Below are 11514 nucleotides of genomic sequence, written 5' to 3'. Positions count from 1 at the left end.
GGGGTTTCACCATGTTGACCAGGATGGTCTCGATCTCTTGACCTTGTGATCCACCCGCCTCGGCCTCCCAAAGTGCTGGGATTACAGGCTTGAGCCACCGCGCCCGGCGATAATTTTAACTTTTAAAAATGTGGACAGAAATGCTTCTACAGATTAGAAAATAATTTTTTATTCCACTGGAAGTGGAACAATATTTCTAGTAAATAAATACTAGAAGTAAAATACATCTAGTGGAACAAAATATTTAAAATAAATATTTAAAACAAAATACTTAAAAATAAATATTTAAAATAAAATATTTAAAACTACACTTGAAATTTCAAATGTGTACAATCCAGAGGATAAAAAATCTTCAAAAATCATAGACGCAGGGTTTAGGAAGCCAAAGGCTGTGAATGTCCCTTCTCACCAAATCCATGCTTTATTTTGCATCCTTCACAGGTAAGTAATCAATGCCTGTTCTGCTGTGGACCAAAAGCAGCCCCAAGGAGCTGATCTTCAAAGAAATGGAATTTACTCTGGCATACTCTTATGTATGATACCTTTCCAAAGCCAAATCCCAAGATACTAACAAGTGTAACTTTAGGCAGTGATCCAAATCTTGGATTAGCTGCTAAATAACCTTGGCAGACTAGTCTCTGGGTGACGAGCATGCTTACAGGAGAAAAGGCAGTGCACTCTTGCAGAAACTTTCTTCTTGACATCCTCTTATAATGTTTAAAATCTCTCCTCTGTGGATGTGCAGTTTTGATTTTGGATAAAACAACAGGCTCTGCTTGCTTGGTGGTGGTAAATGGGACGTTTTTCTTGGTTTCCATGAATAGACATAGAGGCCATGATGACTTCGTGTTTGCTTTCTTTTCGTCTTCTTTTTTTTTTTTTTTTTTTTTTTTTTTTTTTGTTTTTTTTTTTTTTTTTTTTTTTGTTTTTTTTTTTTTTTTTGAAATGGAGTCTTGCTCTGTCCTCCAGGCTGGAGTGAAATGGCATGGTCTTGGGTGCCTGCAACCTCTGCCTCTTGATTCAAGTGATTCTCCTGCCTTAGCCTCCCGAGTAGCTGGGATTACAGGCAAACGCCACCATGCCTAGCTAATTTTTGTATTTTTAGCACAAATACTAAAATTTTGTATGGCCAGGCTGGTCTCGAACTTCTGACCTTGTGATCTGCCCTCCTCGACCTCCCAAAGTGCTGGGATTACAGGCGTGAACACCAACACGCCTGATCTGTGTTTGCTTTTCTTTCAGTTGAATATGCTTGGCCTACTCCTTGACCCAGTGTTGAGTGTCTGTTACATGCCAGGCAAGGGCATGCATAGACGTGAAGAAGAATAAGACAAAATCACTGCTGAAGGATCTCACAGTCTGTGGGGGGTGTCCTTCCAGGCCGTGTTCCTGGCACTGCCAAGCTGAACTCACCTCCTTCCTTGGTGACTGCCACAGCTTGGACTGAAAAATAAATTTTAATTTCTAAGAAAGTAGAGAATGTGAAAGCGCCTTCAAAGTGAGGTTCATGGTTGTGAAACTTGGATTTCAGAGTGTTGTTTGAAAGGCAAGTAGTATTTATATGTACTCATGTGTACATAATTTTATAATCACTTACAGTGTGTCTGAACCAGCTCCTGACCTCAATGTTGTACTGCTCTGGGGAAACGTCACACTTTTTCTACCCAAGGAACTGAAGTTTATCCCAAAGAATAGTAAATAGATTTTGAAACTCTCAAAGTGTTTATTCTGCATAGAAAACTAAAAGGAACTCTCCTGTTTGAGAACTCTCCTGTTTAATCATTGGGAATGATTTTAAAAGACTGCAATTTGTTTTTTTTTTGAGACAAAATTTTGCTCGTTTCTCAGGCTGTAGTGCAGTGGCGCAGTCTTGGCTCACTGCAACCTTTGCCTCCCAGGTTCAAGCAATTCTCCTGCCTCAAGCAATTCTCCTGCCTCAGCCTCTCGAGAAGCTGGGACTACAGGCATTCGCCACCATGCTTGGCTAATTTTTTTATATTTTTGTAGAGACTGGGTTTCTCCATGTTGGTCAGGCTGGTCTCAAACTCCCGACCTCAGGTGATCTGCCTGCCTCAGCCTCCCAAAGTGCTGGGATTATAGGTGTGAGCCACCATGCCCACCTTGCAAATACCTCATCACCACCCCCGACCCTTCAGAGGTGGAATTTGGCTTTGAGACTGCTTAATGAATAAAAGGTGGCAGAAGTGGCACTTTGGCAGCTCTTGCTTTATGCTCTGAGAAGGCCTGGAAGTTTCCATTTTCCATCTCTTTTGGGACCCCTAAACTACCACACAGAGAGACCACATGCCCTGCATTGGAGAGGGAGGAGGCTGGCCTCCTGGTGGGGCTTCCTGTTGCCTCTAGTTCCAAGCCTCTTTTGAAAGACACTGAGAACTGCCAGCTGAGCTATCAATCCACAGAAGCTAGAAAGCAAACAAAGTGGTTGTTGTTTTAAGCCACTAAGTTTGGGGCAATTTGTTACACAGCAATAAATAATTGAAATAGAGAGCAAGCCATTCACTGTCACCTAGAACTCTTGGTTAACAGGGAATGGCTTTGCTTTACTGGAAAGACAGTTAGACTTGGTTCTCTAGATTGAGTTTTGACTGACGATTTATTGAGTTGCAGAGGGCACAGGTAAGGGTCCTCTAGTTAGAGAATATAGGGATATATGGTCAGAAGAGATGATGAGGAGTTGTGTGGTGAGCAGGCGGTGCGGTGTGACCTTCAGGGCCTGGCGGGTGGTGGCAGACATGAGAACCCAAATAGAGGCTGTGAATAGAACCAGTGATCCCAGGCAGACGGTGGTACCAAGGCTGTCAGTGTTGAAGGAGAGAGTGGGGAGGAATGATAAAAATAAAAGCATAATTATTCAAATAAAAATGTTTATTCATATGCCACATAAAATTATCTACCCTACTACACTTTTGGAAACACTGCCTAGAAATAACACACTTTTCATACCTCATGGCTCCTTCTGAAGGAGTCCTTCATGAGGAAGTAAGTAAATAGAGATTTTCTCTTTTTTGAAAAAGTGAGATATTTTTTCTTACATAGTGAAACACAGGTCTTTCTTCATTACTCCATGCGGTGATCACACTTAGCCCCATCAGCACAGTTATACAGACACATTCACACACCGAGGAACAGTTCACACACACACACACACACACACACACAAACACAGGGACACAATTCTTGAACAGGATGTTTTCAAATTGGCAAACACGAAGAAAAATTTTCAACTTTTGTACTTCCAAACTTCCTAAAAATAGATGAGTCTATTTGATAGCAATTTTGGTGTTTTTGAGGGAAATAAGTTTACTCATATTTTCAAAGATGTAAGCTTAAACTGTATAATTAAATAATTTGATATCATCTTTAATATAATTAATTAATTTTTTTGAGATGGAATTTCACTCTGGTCACCCAGACCCAGGCTGGCACCATCTCAGCTCACTGCAACCTTCACCTCCCGGGTTCAAGTGATTCTCCTGCCTCAGCCTCCCAAGTAGCTAGGACTACAGGTTCGTGCCACCATGCCTGCCTAATTTTTGTATTTTTAATAGAGATGGGTTTCATTATGGTTGGCCAGGCTGATCTTGAACTCTGACCTCAAATGATCTGCCTGCCTCAGCCTCCCAAAGTGCTGAGGTACAGATGTGAGCTACCACACCCGGCACTATTTTATTGTCTTAATATTTAACTACATTAAATTTGCAGTTTCATCCTTAGTTTTTTTTGCATTTTTGTGTTTTTATTTTTAACTTTTTATCATTAGCTTTTAAAAAATCAAAATGAAAGTATTATTGGATACAGAAAGCTTCCCTTGATTTCAAAACATTCCAATTTTGTCTACTGCTTGAAACCTTAGGTTATGGTCTCGTGAGCATGGTATTTCACATGGTATCTCAAATAAATGAGATCCATTTCTTTGGATTTCAATGTCTTCATATGTAAGATGGGTATTTTTCTGCCCCAGCACAGTATTGTTACCATGAGGTAATCCACGTTTAAGGGTGTCATAGGAGGCTGGGCATGGTGACTCATGACTGTAATCCCAGCACTTTGGGAGGCCGAGGCTGGTGGTTCACGAGGTCAGGAGTTCAAGACCAGCCTGGCCAATATGGTGAAACCCTGTCTCTACTAAAAATATTTAAAAATTAGCCAGGCGTGGTGGCACATGCCTGTAATCCCAGCTATTCGGGAGGCTGAGGTAGAGAATTGCTTGAGCCTGGGAGGCAGAGGTTGGAGTGAGCCGAGATCACGCTACTGCACTCCAGCCTGAGTGACAGAGTGAGACTCTGTCTCAAAAAAAGTAAAAAATAAAAATAAAGAGTGTCATAGGAGGCAGAAGGGAATCACTTGGCTGTGTCCTAAAAATTTAATATGTAGAGTTTTATTTTCATAATTTAAAAAACAATTTATTGTTGATAGTGTTTCATGCAGCAGTTGTAAGATCATTTTCTTAAAATTTTTAAGCCTTTAATTATTTGTTTTTTTAAAAAATGCCTGAATTTTAAAAATTGCATTTAGCCTGAGGACTTACCGTCTGTTTCAAGTTTATTGTCTGATGAATTTCTTCTGTTATATCTATATACTTATGGAATCCTGAGATTTCAAAGCTATGAGCCATCATGGAAGTGGCTTAGTTCTTGCCCAACCATTTTATTTGATAATGGCGGCTCAAAGTCAGTTGAATAGTGGTTCAAAGTCACCCAGTGTCTGCTCATTTGCTTTTGTCTGGATGAATTAATATTTGCTTGAGACTTCTGAGAAAGATCCCATTTCTTTGATGGAACAGCTCTTCCAGCAGAATAGGGTTCATTGTGTCCTCAAGGTGGGCAGCAGCTGAACACCAACACTGGGCTTTCTGGTGAGCAAGTCCTCGCCAGAATGCACAGACTTAGCTAAGTCTTTCTTCTAAGACCTGGTCATCCAAAGCCCTGTCCCCTGGAAACATCTGTTCAGTGATGTGCTCATGCCAGACTGATCCCATCTGTGAAGCTTTTTCCCTCTGAACTGAGACATAGGTTAGGTGAGATTCCTGCTATGTCTTTCCTTATATTGTCCTGGGGTCCCAGACACCCACTTTGGTAGGAGGCAGCACTTTACAAGCCTAAAAAAACCCCTGTACAGAGGGTCCTGCCACAAATGTATGACCCTAGATAAGTCACTTAACATCTCTGGTTTGTAATAGAGTGAATTAGATGATCTCTAAGATAAATTAAGGGGGAAAAACAGATATTTAATTGAATCCTAAAAGGAGACTAATTTTTCCCTTCTATTTGTGTTTATTTTATTTTTATTATTTTATTTATTTATTTTTGAGATGGAGTCGTGCTCTGTTGCCCAGGCTGGAGTGCAGTGGTGCGATCTTGGCTCACTGTAACCTCTGCCTCCTAGGTTCAAGTGATTCTCCTGCCTCAGCCTCCTGAGTAGCTGGGACCACAGATACATGCCACCATGCCTGGCTAATTTTTATATTTTTAGTAGAGATGGGGTTTCACCATGTTGGCCAGGCTGTTCTTGAACTCCTGATGTCAGGTGATCTGCCTGCCTTGGCCTCCCAAAGTGCTAGGATGACAGGCGTGAGTCATCGCACCTGACCTATTTATTCATTTATTTATTTGAGACTGAGTCTGTTGCCCAGGCTGGAGTGCAGTGACATAATCATAGTTCACTGCAGCCTCAAACTCTGGACTCTAGTGATCCTTTTGCCTCAGCCTCCTAAGAAGCTGGGACTACAAGTATGTGCCACCACACCTAGCTAATTTTTTTAATAAAGTTTTTTTGTAGAGATGGGGGTCTTGCAATTTTGTACAGGCTGGCCTTGAACTCATGGCCTCCAGCCATCCTCCTACCTCAGCCTCCCTAAGTGCCTGGATTACAGGCATAAGTCACCAGGCCCAACCTTTGCTTTTATTTAAAAAATAATATGCTGTACTTGATTGCATTGGAATAATTCATCCTTTCTTCCTGTTTCTTAATCTAGAAGCAAGATGACTAGAGCAGGGGATGATGGAAGAACAATGTTACATTCCACAGCAGAACAAAAGAGTTGTAGAGCTGGGGCTGGGGAAAGCAGAGAAAACATTTTATATTATTATTATTTTGAGACACAGTCTCACTTTGTTGCCCGGGCTGGAGTGCAGCGGCACAATCTTGGCTCCCTGCAACCTCCGGTTCCCAGGTTCAAGAGATTCTCCTGCCTCAGTTTCCCAAGTAGCTGGGATTACAGGCACAAGCCATCATGCCCAGCTAATTTTTGCATTTTCAGTAGAGGCAGGATTTCACCATGCTGGCCAGGCTGGTCTAGAACTCCTGACCTCAGGAGATCCACCAACCTCAGTCTACCGAAGTGCATGGGCCACTGTGCCTGGTCTATTATTATTTTCAAAGTCATGGTAGTGAGTAGCAGTTAACATGGAATAAGGATATAAGTATATTTTAGAGAATCTGGAAGTCGGGTCAGGCGTGATGGCTCAGCACTTTGGGAGGCCGAGGTGGGTGGATCACTTGAGGTTAGGCGTTCAAGACGAGCCTGGCCAACATGGTGAAACTGTCTTAAAAAACAAAACAAAACAAAACAAAAAAACAGAGAATCTGGAAGTCAAGATATGAAGAGCCAAAACATGATGTGGAAAGTCACAGGGAGTCTTTGGAGACTGCCTGCTTACCTAGTGCAAGGAGAAACCCCTTCCCCCTTTTCAAAATCAGCTATCTAAAAATCAACATTCTTGACTACAGATGATTGGCTCAGAGGTGTACACTTGACTGAGGTGGAATCAGTCAAACTTTTCTGCCCCCATATTTGGAAATGACAGTCAGGATGGCCAGTTAGTGGCATACCCAGAACTGAGGTGATAGAAACTATTCTTTTCTGTGATCACAATTGATCATGTGTTCAGAGGAACGCAAAGTTGGTCTGCAGAGGTGGAAAGTTAGGAAGCTTCATGAAGAGAAAAAAAACAGACAAAAAGCAGAAGTGGGGAAGGTGTTCTGCCTCTTTCCTGCTAGCTTTGGGGATTTCACCTAGTTCCTTCTGAGACCAGGAGATGCACTTGCCCTTGGGCACGATGAAGTATGCCTATGTCCCTGAATCCCAAAAATAAACTCCCCCGGTAAAGGCATCAAATAAAAAGGGGCAGGAATATGCTTGTCTAGTGTAGGCTAATGGGCAAGATGAGTTTTCTAAGAAGTATGGTTCTTAGAAAAGAGAAAAATGGGCAAATTCCAGGGAAATTGAATGTGTGGGCCTCACAGGTCCTTGCACCAGCCAAGCTGCTCCGCCCCTCCGAGAAACCCCCTTTCTCCACAGTGCTTCTCAAGATTGGCCCCTAACAAAAGAACAAGCAGTTAAAAAGTCGCTTCCTAAGGGAAGCCTTCCCTACCTAGTTACTATCTCTCTAACCCCGACTTTCCCTCAGGCCATAAACAAAGAGGCCAGTGATTTCCAAATTAGTAAATTCTACAAAAAGACAATTCTTCAATTACATAATAATAACAGTATTGGCCAGGCACAGTGGCTCGCGCCTGTAATCCCAGCACTTCCGGAGGCCTAGCTGGGTGGATCACCTGAGGTCAGGAGTTTGAGACCAGCCTGACCAACATGGAGAAACTCCATCTCTACTAAAAATACAAAATTAGGTGTGGTGGCGCATGCTTGTAATCGCAGCTACTTGGGAGGCTGAGGCAGGAGAATCGCTTGAACTGGGAGATGGAGGTTGCAGTGAGCCAAGATCACGCCACTGCACTCCAGCATGGGCAACAAGGGGGAAATTCCGTCTCAAAAAAAAAAAAGTAATAGTATTGACATTGTCTTCCATCTTTATTTCAAGTTTCAAGTAATCAATTGGCTAAGGATTTTTGTCTCCCATTCTCCTTCTACTCATCTTACCAATGGTCACTCTCTCAAGATGAATTAGCCAAAATTTCTGGTTCAAAACCAAGAGATGCGGTCAGCCTCTGGATATGTCTAAGCATGCCTGGATGCCTCTGCTTTCCACCAAACTAAGGGAAAAGGAGATGGTGTTATCTAAAACTTCAGTCTACAAAGAAAGTCAGCAACTTTCTTTGAGCTCAGAGCCCCCAGCTGTGAGCCTTCTTCCAATGACATCAGTAAGTAACACAAAGTAGGTGAAGGCAGCTCTAGCTGAATGGCTAAATGTGCTTGTCCAACTGTACTTTTCCTTGGGTGTTTGGGAAGGCTCCCCTCTATCCCCGACTAACTAATCATTACCATGGGAAGATGAAGAGGGAGAACCCAGACGGAGTTCCACCTTTGCCACTGACAATCTGGGTGTCCTTTAGGTTCATTACTGGGCCTCCCTAATTCTCAATCTCCTCCCTGTGAAAGGGTTAGAATACAGTGTACAGATGGGTGTCAGAGGCTCAATGTGAGGACTGCAGGTCGTATGTGTAACTTCACCACCCACATTTCATAGAAAGGAACCATGCACCACATCTTGCTCAAAATAATGTCAGTTGTTCTATCAGGTCAGAAAAATCCAGTTGGGTGTTTCAGTCTGTCACTCCTGTCCCTGTTCAGACTTCTCTCCTGGGATAGCTCTCACCCCTAAGTCCTGTCTTCCATCCCTCGACACTATCACTGTTTCTGATAAATAATGTGTCCTGCCCAGTGAAGTTATTTTCTCATGTAGTGGTGTCATGGGTCTCTTTTTATAAGGCTCTTTTTTCTTTACCTCATGCTAATCAGGTCCAGATATAATATTGTTGCTTTTTCTTTTTCTAAGAAAATATATTGCTTCCTTTCTATGTAAACAGCACATGTGCTTAGAATTATTCGGTGATCAATACTAATTAGGTATTCTGTTCAGTAGATGTTTAATGTTTTAATTCTAGGCTTTCATCTAGTTACTTTGAGTTGATTGATTTAAACTCTATATTGATTAAATTGTCTTCTTTTTGTTTGACCTCCTCAGTAAGGGGGAAAAAATCATTCAGTTGTATTCCTTCAAATTTCAGATCTAAAAATGAGTCTATAGGTATAAAAAGAAAAAAAAAGTCATACAATAATATTACTGCAAAATGCTGCTTATGAATTCAATTAAAAGGAACTCTTGCTGAAATGAAAACTGAAATCCCTTGAAAAATTTTTAGTCTCTCTCTCTCCCTCCCTCTCCAATCTCTTCATACCTATTTTCTAATAAATCTTATTTAGACTGGAGACCCTCCTGGGAAATTTCACTTTTAGTTTTGGGAAATGTCAGTTACCAATGATGGGAATATCAGAATATTTAAGCACAGAAAAAAAGAACCTCTTCTCTCTCACATGTGTTAAAAACAGTCACAGGGTATTTTCCCTTCTAAATGCTGAAAAAGGGAAAAAAGTCACTTTTTGGACTTACATTAATGAGGGAGTATTTTCCTAAAGTGAAAACCTTTTTAGAAAATTAGAAGAAACAAAAAGATTTAAAACTGGAATCAGTTCTAGCAGAAGGAGGGGTGGGTCAGAAGGCATCTTTCGGCCCCCTTCTTCCCTGGCTCCCTCCCTCTGGACCGTAGCACAGGGCCACCGGGGAGAATGGCTCTGTCTGCAGGCAAACACCCCCTTTTTCCCCCTTCAGATTGTCAGTGGCAGGAAGAGAGCAGAATATGTCCTTGCTCTAAACTTCCTGGGGGCTGGCCTCTTGAACCTGCTTACCTTGCTGGCGTTTTACCCTACCCCCAGTCAAGTCAACTGAAATTCAAGCTGGCTCCTGAGCCACGCCTAAAAAAATGTCTTCTTTCAGTTTTCACCTCGTCTCCCTATCTTGCCGTCATCAGCCCAGCCCTTGATGAGCTCCTGGCCTTGATGACTCTGCTCAGGGAGAAGCCAATCTTTTGGCCACCTCTGTCCCAAAGGTTCCCATTTTGTTTCTTTCAATCTCCCTTTCCTCAATCAGCCACTGCTGTGTTGTTCCCTTAGCCCAGGCCAGGAAAGGGTCACAGGACTGACTGAGATGGAGGAAAAGATGCAAAAGCAAACACTTTTAGGGGTGGATATATTCATATTATTCATTTACAGAGGCCAAATTCAGCAGATGACTCTCAACTCCTACTTGACTGAATGTGCAGACAAACATCAAATGATGCTTAGTTTATTCCTCCTAATTTGTAGTTGCCTAAGAATTTAAGGTTGTGGTCAGACCTTTGATGGAAAATAAAGAAACAAGTCAATGTTGGCCGGGCGGGGTGGATCACGATGTCAGGAGTTCGAGACCAGACTGGCCAACATGGTGAAACCCCGTCTCTAAAAAAAGAAACAAGTCAATGTTATCCAACAGGATATAACCAAGTTCTAAAAAGATGGCTTATGAGTGAATTCAGAATATGTATTTTAAATATTGTTACAGTTCTAAATAATCATGTGAAGCTACACTAAAATCTGTGCAAAGAATCAGTAATAGTATTAATGTAGGGAAAGGCAGTATCCCATGTCTTTATTTAAAGACTTTTTTACTTACTTCATTTCTTTCTTTTCTTTTCTTTTCTTTATTTTTTTTTTTGAGACAGTCTCACTCTGTCGCCCAGGCAGGAGTGCAGTGTCTCGATCTTGGCTCGCTGCAACCTCCTCCTCCTGGGTTCAAGCGAGATTTTCGAGCTTCAGCCTCCTAAGTAGCTGGAATTACAGGCGCTCACCACCACGCCCAGCTAATTTTTGTATTTTTAGTAGAGATGGGGTTTCACCATGTTAGCCAGGCTGGTCTACTTGCTTGATTTCTTAAAACAAATGTACTCTTATCTCTGCCATTTTGCTATATCAAAGTCAATGTAATGATTATCTTTCAAAGGCTTTTTATAATATTGCTATTACACAGTTTTTTGACTCCTTAAATGAAAAAGGCTTGGATAATAACAGCTGAGGAACACTTAAAAAAATAATGATTCTTGAATTTACATGTCTGTCTACTGCCAGAAAAATTGGACAAAAGTGAGAGATTCAATTAAGCCATAAGTATTTTTTTTGCTCCCAGTTATAGTCCATATTATGCTAGATGAGATTTGAGGGAGGTTCTGCTCTTGTGAAATGTGTAGTCAGGAACAAACTAACTGCTCAGAGATGGTAGGTTTCGGGTCTTCAACCCAACCCTGTCGACTACTATTGTGCAAATCTGGGCAGATTTTATGCCCTTTCGAAACTTCAGTGTCCTCATCTATCAAATGGAATAATAATAGTACCCATCTTCTAAGTTTAAGACAATTTAGTAAAATGCAAATGTCTAGAAATTGCTTAGAATAGTGCCTGAAATGCAGCGAACTCTCACAAAATGCTACGTATCAACTAGTTGGGAATCTAAGACTAGAAGTCATGCATGTCATGTGAAAATAAGTGAAGATTTAGAGTTTTATAGATACACTAACAGTTTACAGAAAAATGTAAGAGTCTGCTTACAATTTTCATTTTTTCTTTTTGGTCAACGACAGAGTTGAAACCATATGGGACATCACACAATTACAAACCCACGAGTTTTCCTGTTACTTTAAGGTAGGTGCCTAATTTGGGAGTAT

The 11514-nt window shown here is 41.4% G+C and overlaps 1 pseudogene; it reads right to left on the bottom strand.

Moving 5' to 3' along the window:
* Nucleotides 1-374: 374 nt before the first annotated feature.
* On the bottom strand, nt 375-837 carry LOC108299466 (annotated as a pseudogene).
* Nucleotides 838-11514: the final 10677 nt, after the last annotated feature.

The sequence above is a fragment of the Cebus imitator genome, unplaced genomic scaffold (genome assembly GCF_001604975.1).
Source record: "Cebus imitator isolate Cc_AM_T3 unplaced genomic scaffold, Cebus_imitator-1.0 Scaffold22, whole genome shotgun sequence".
Lineage (NCBI taxonomy): Eukaryota > Metazoa > Chordata > Mammalia > Primates > Cebidae > Cebus > Cebus imitator.
The sequence above is the reverse complement of the archived record's forward strand: the minus strand, read 5'-3'. Positions and strand labels throughout refer to the sequence as shown.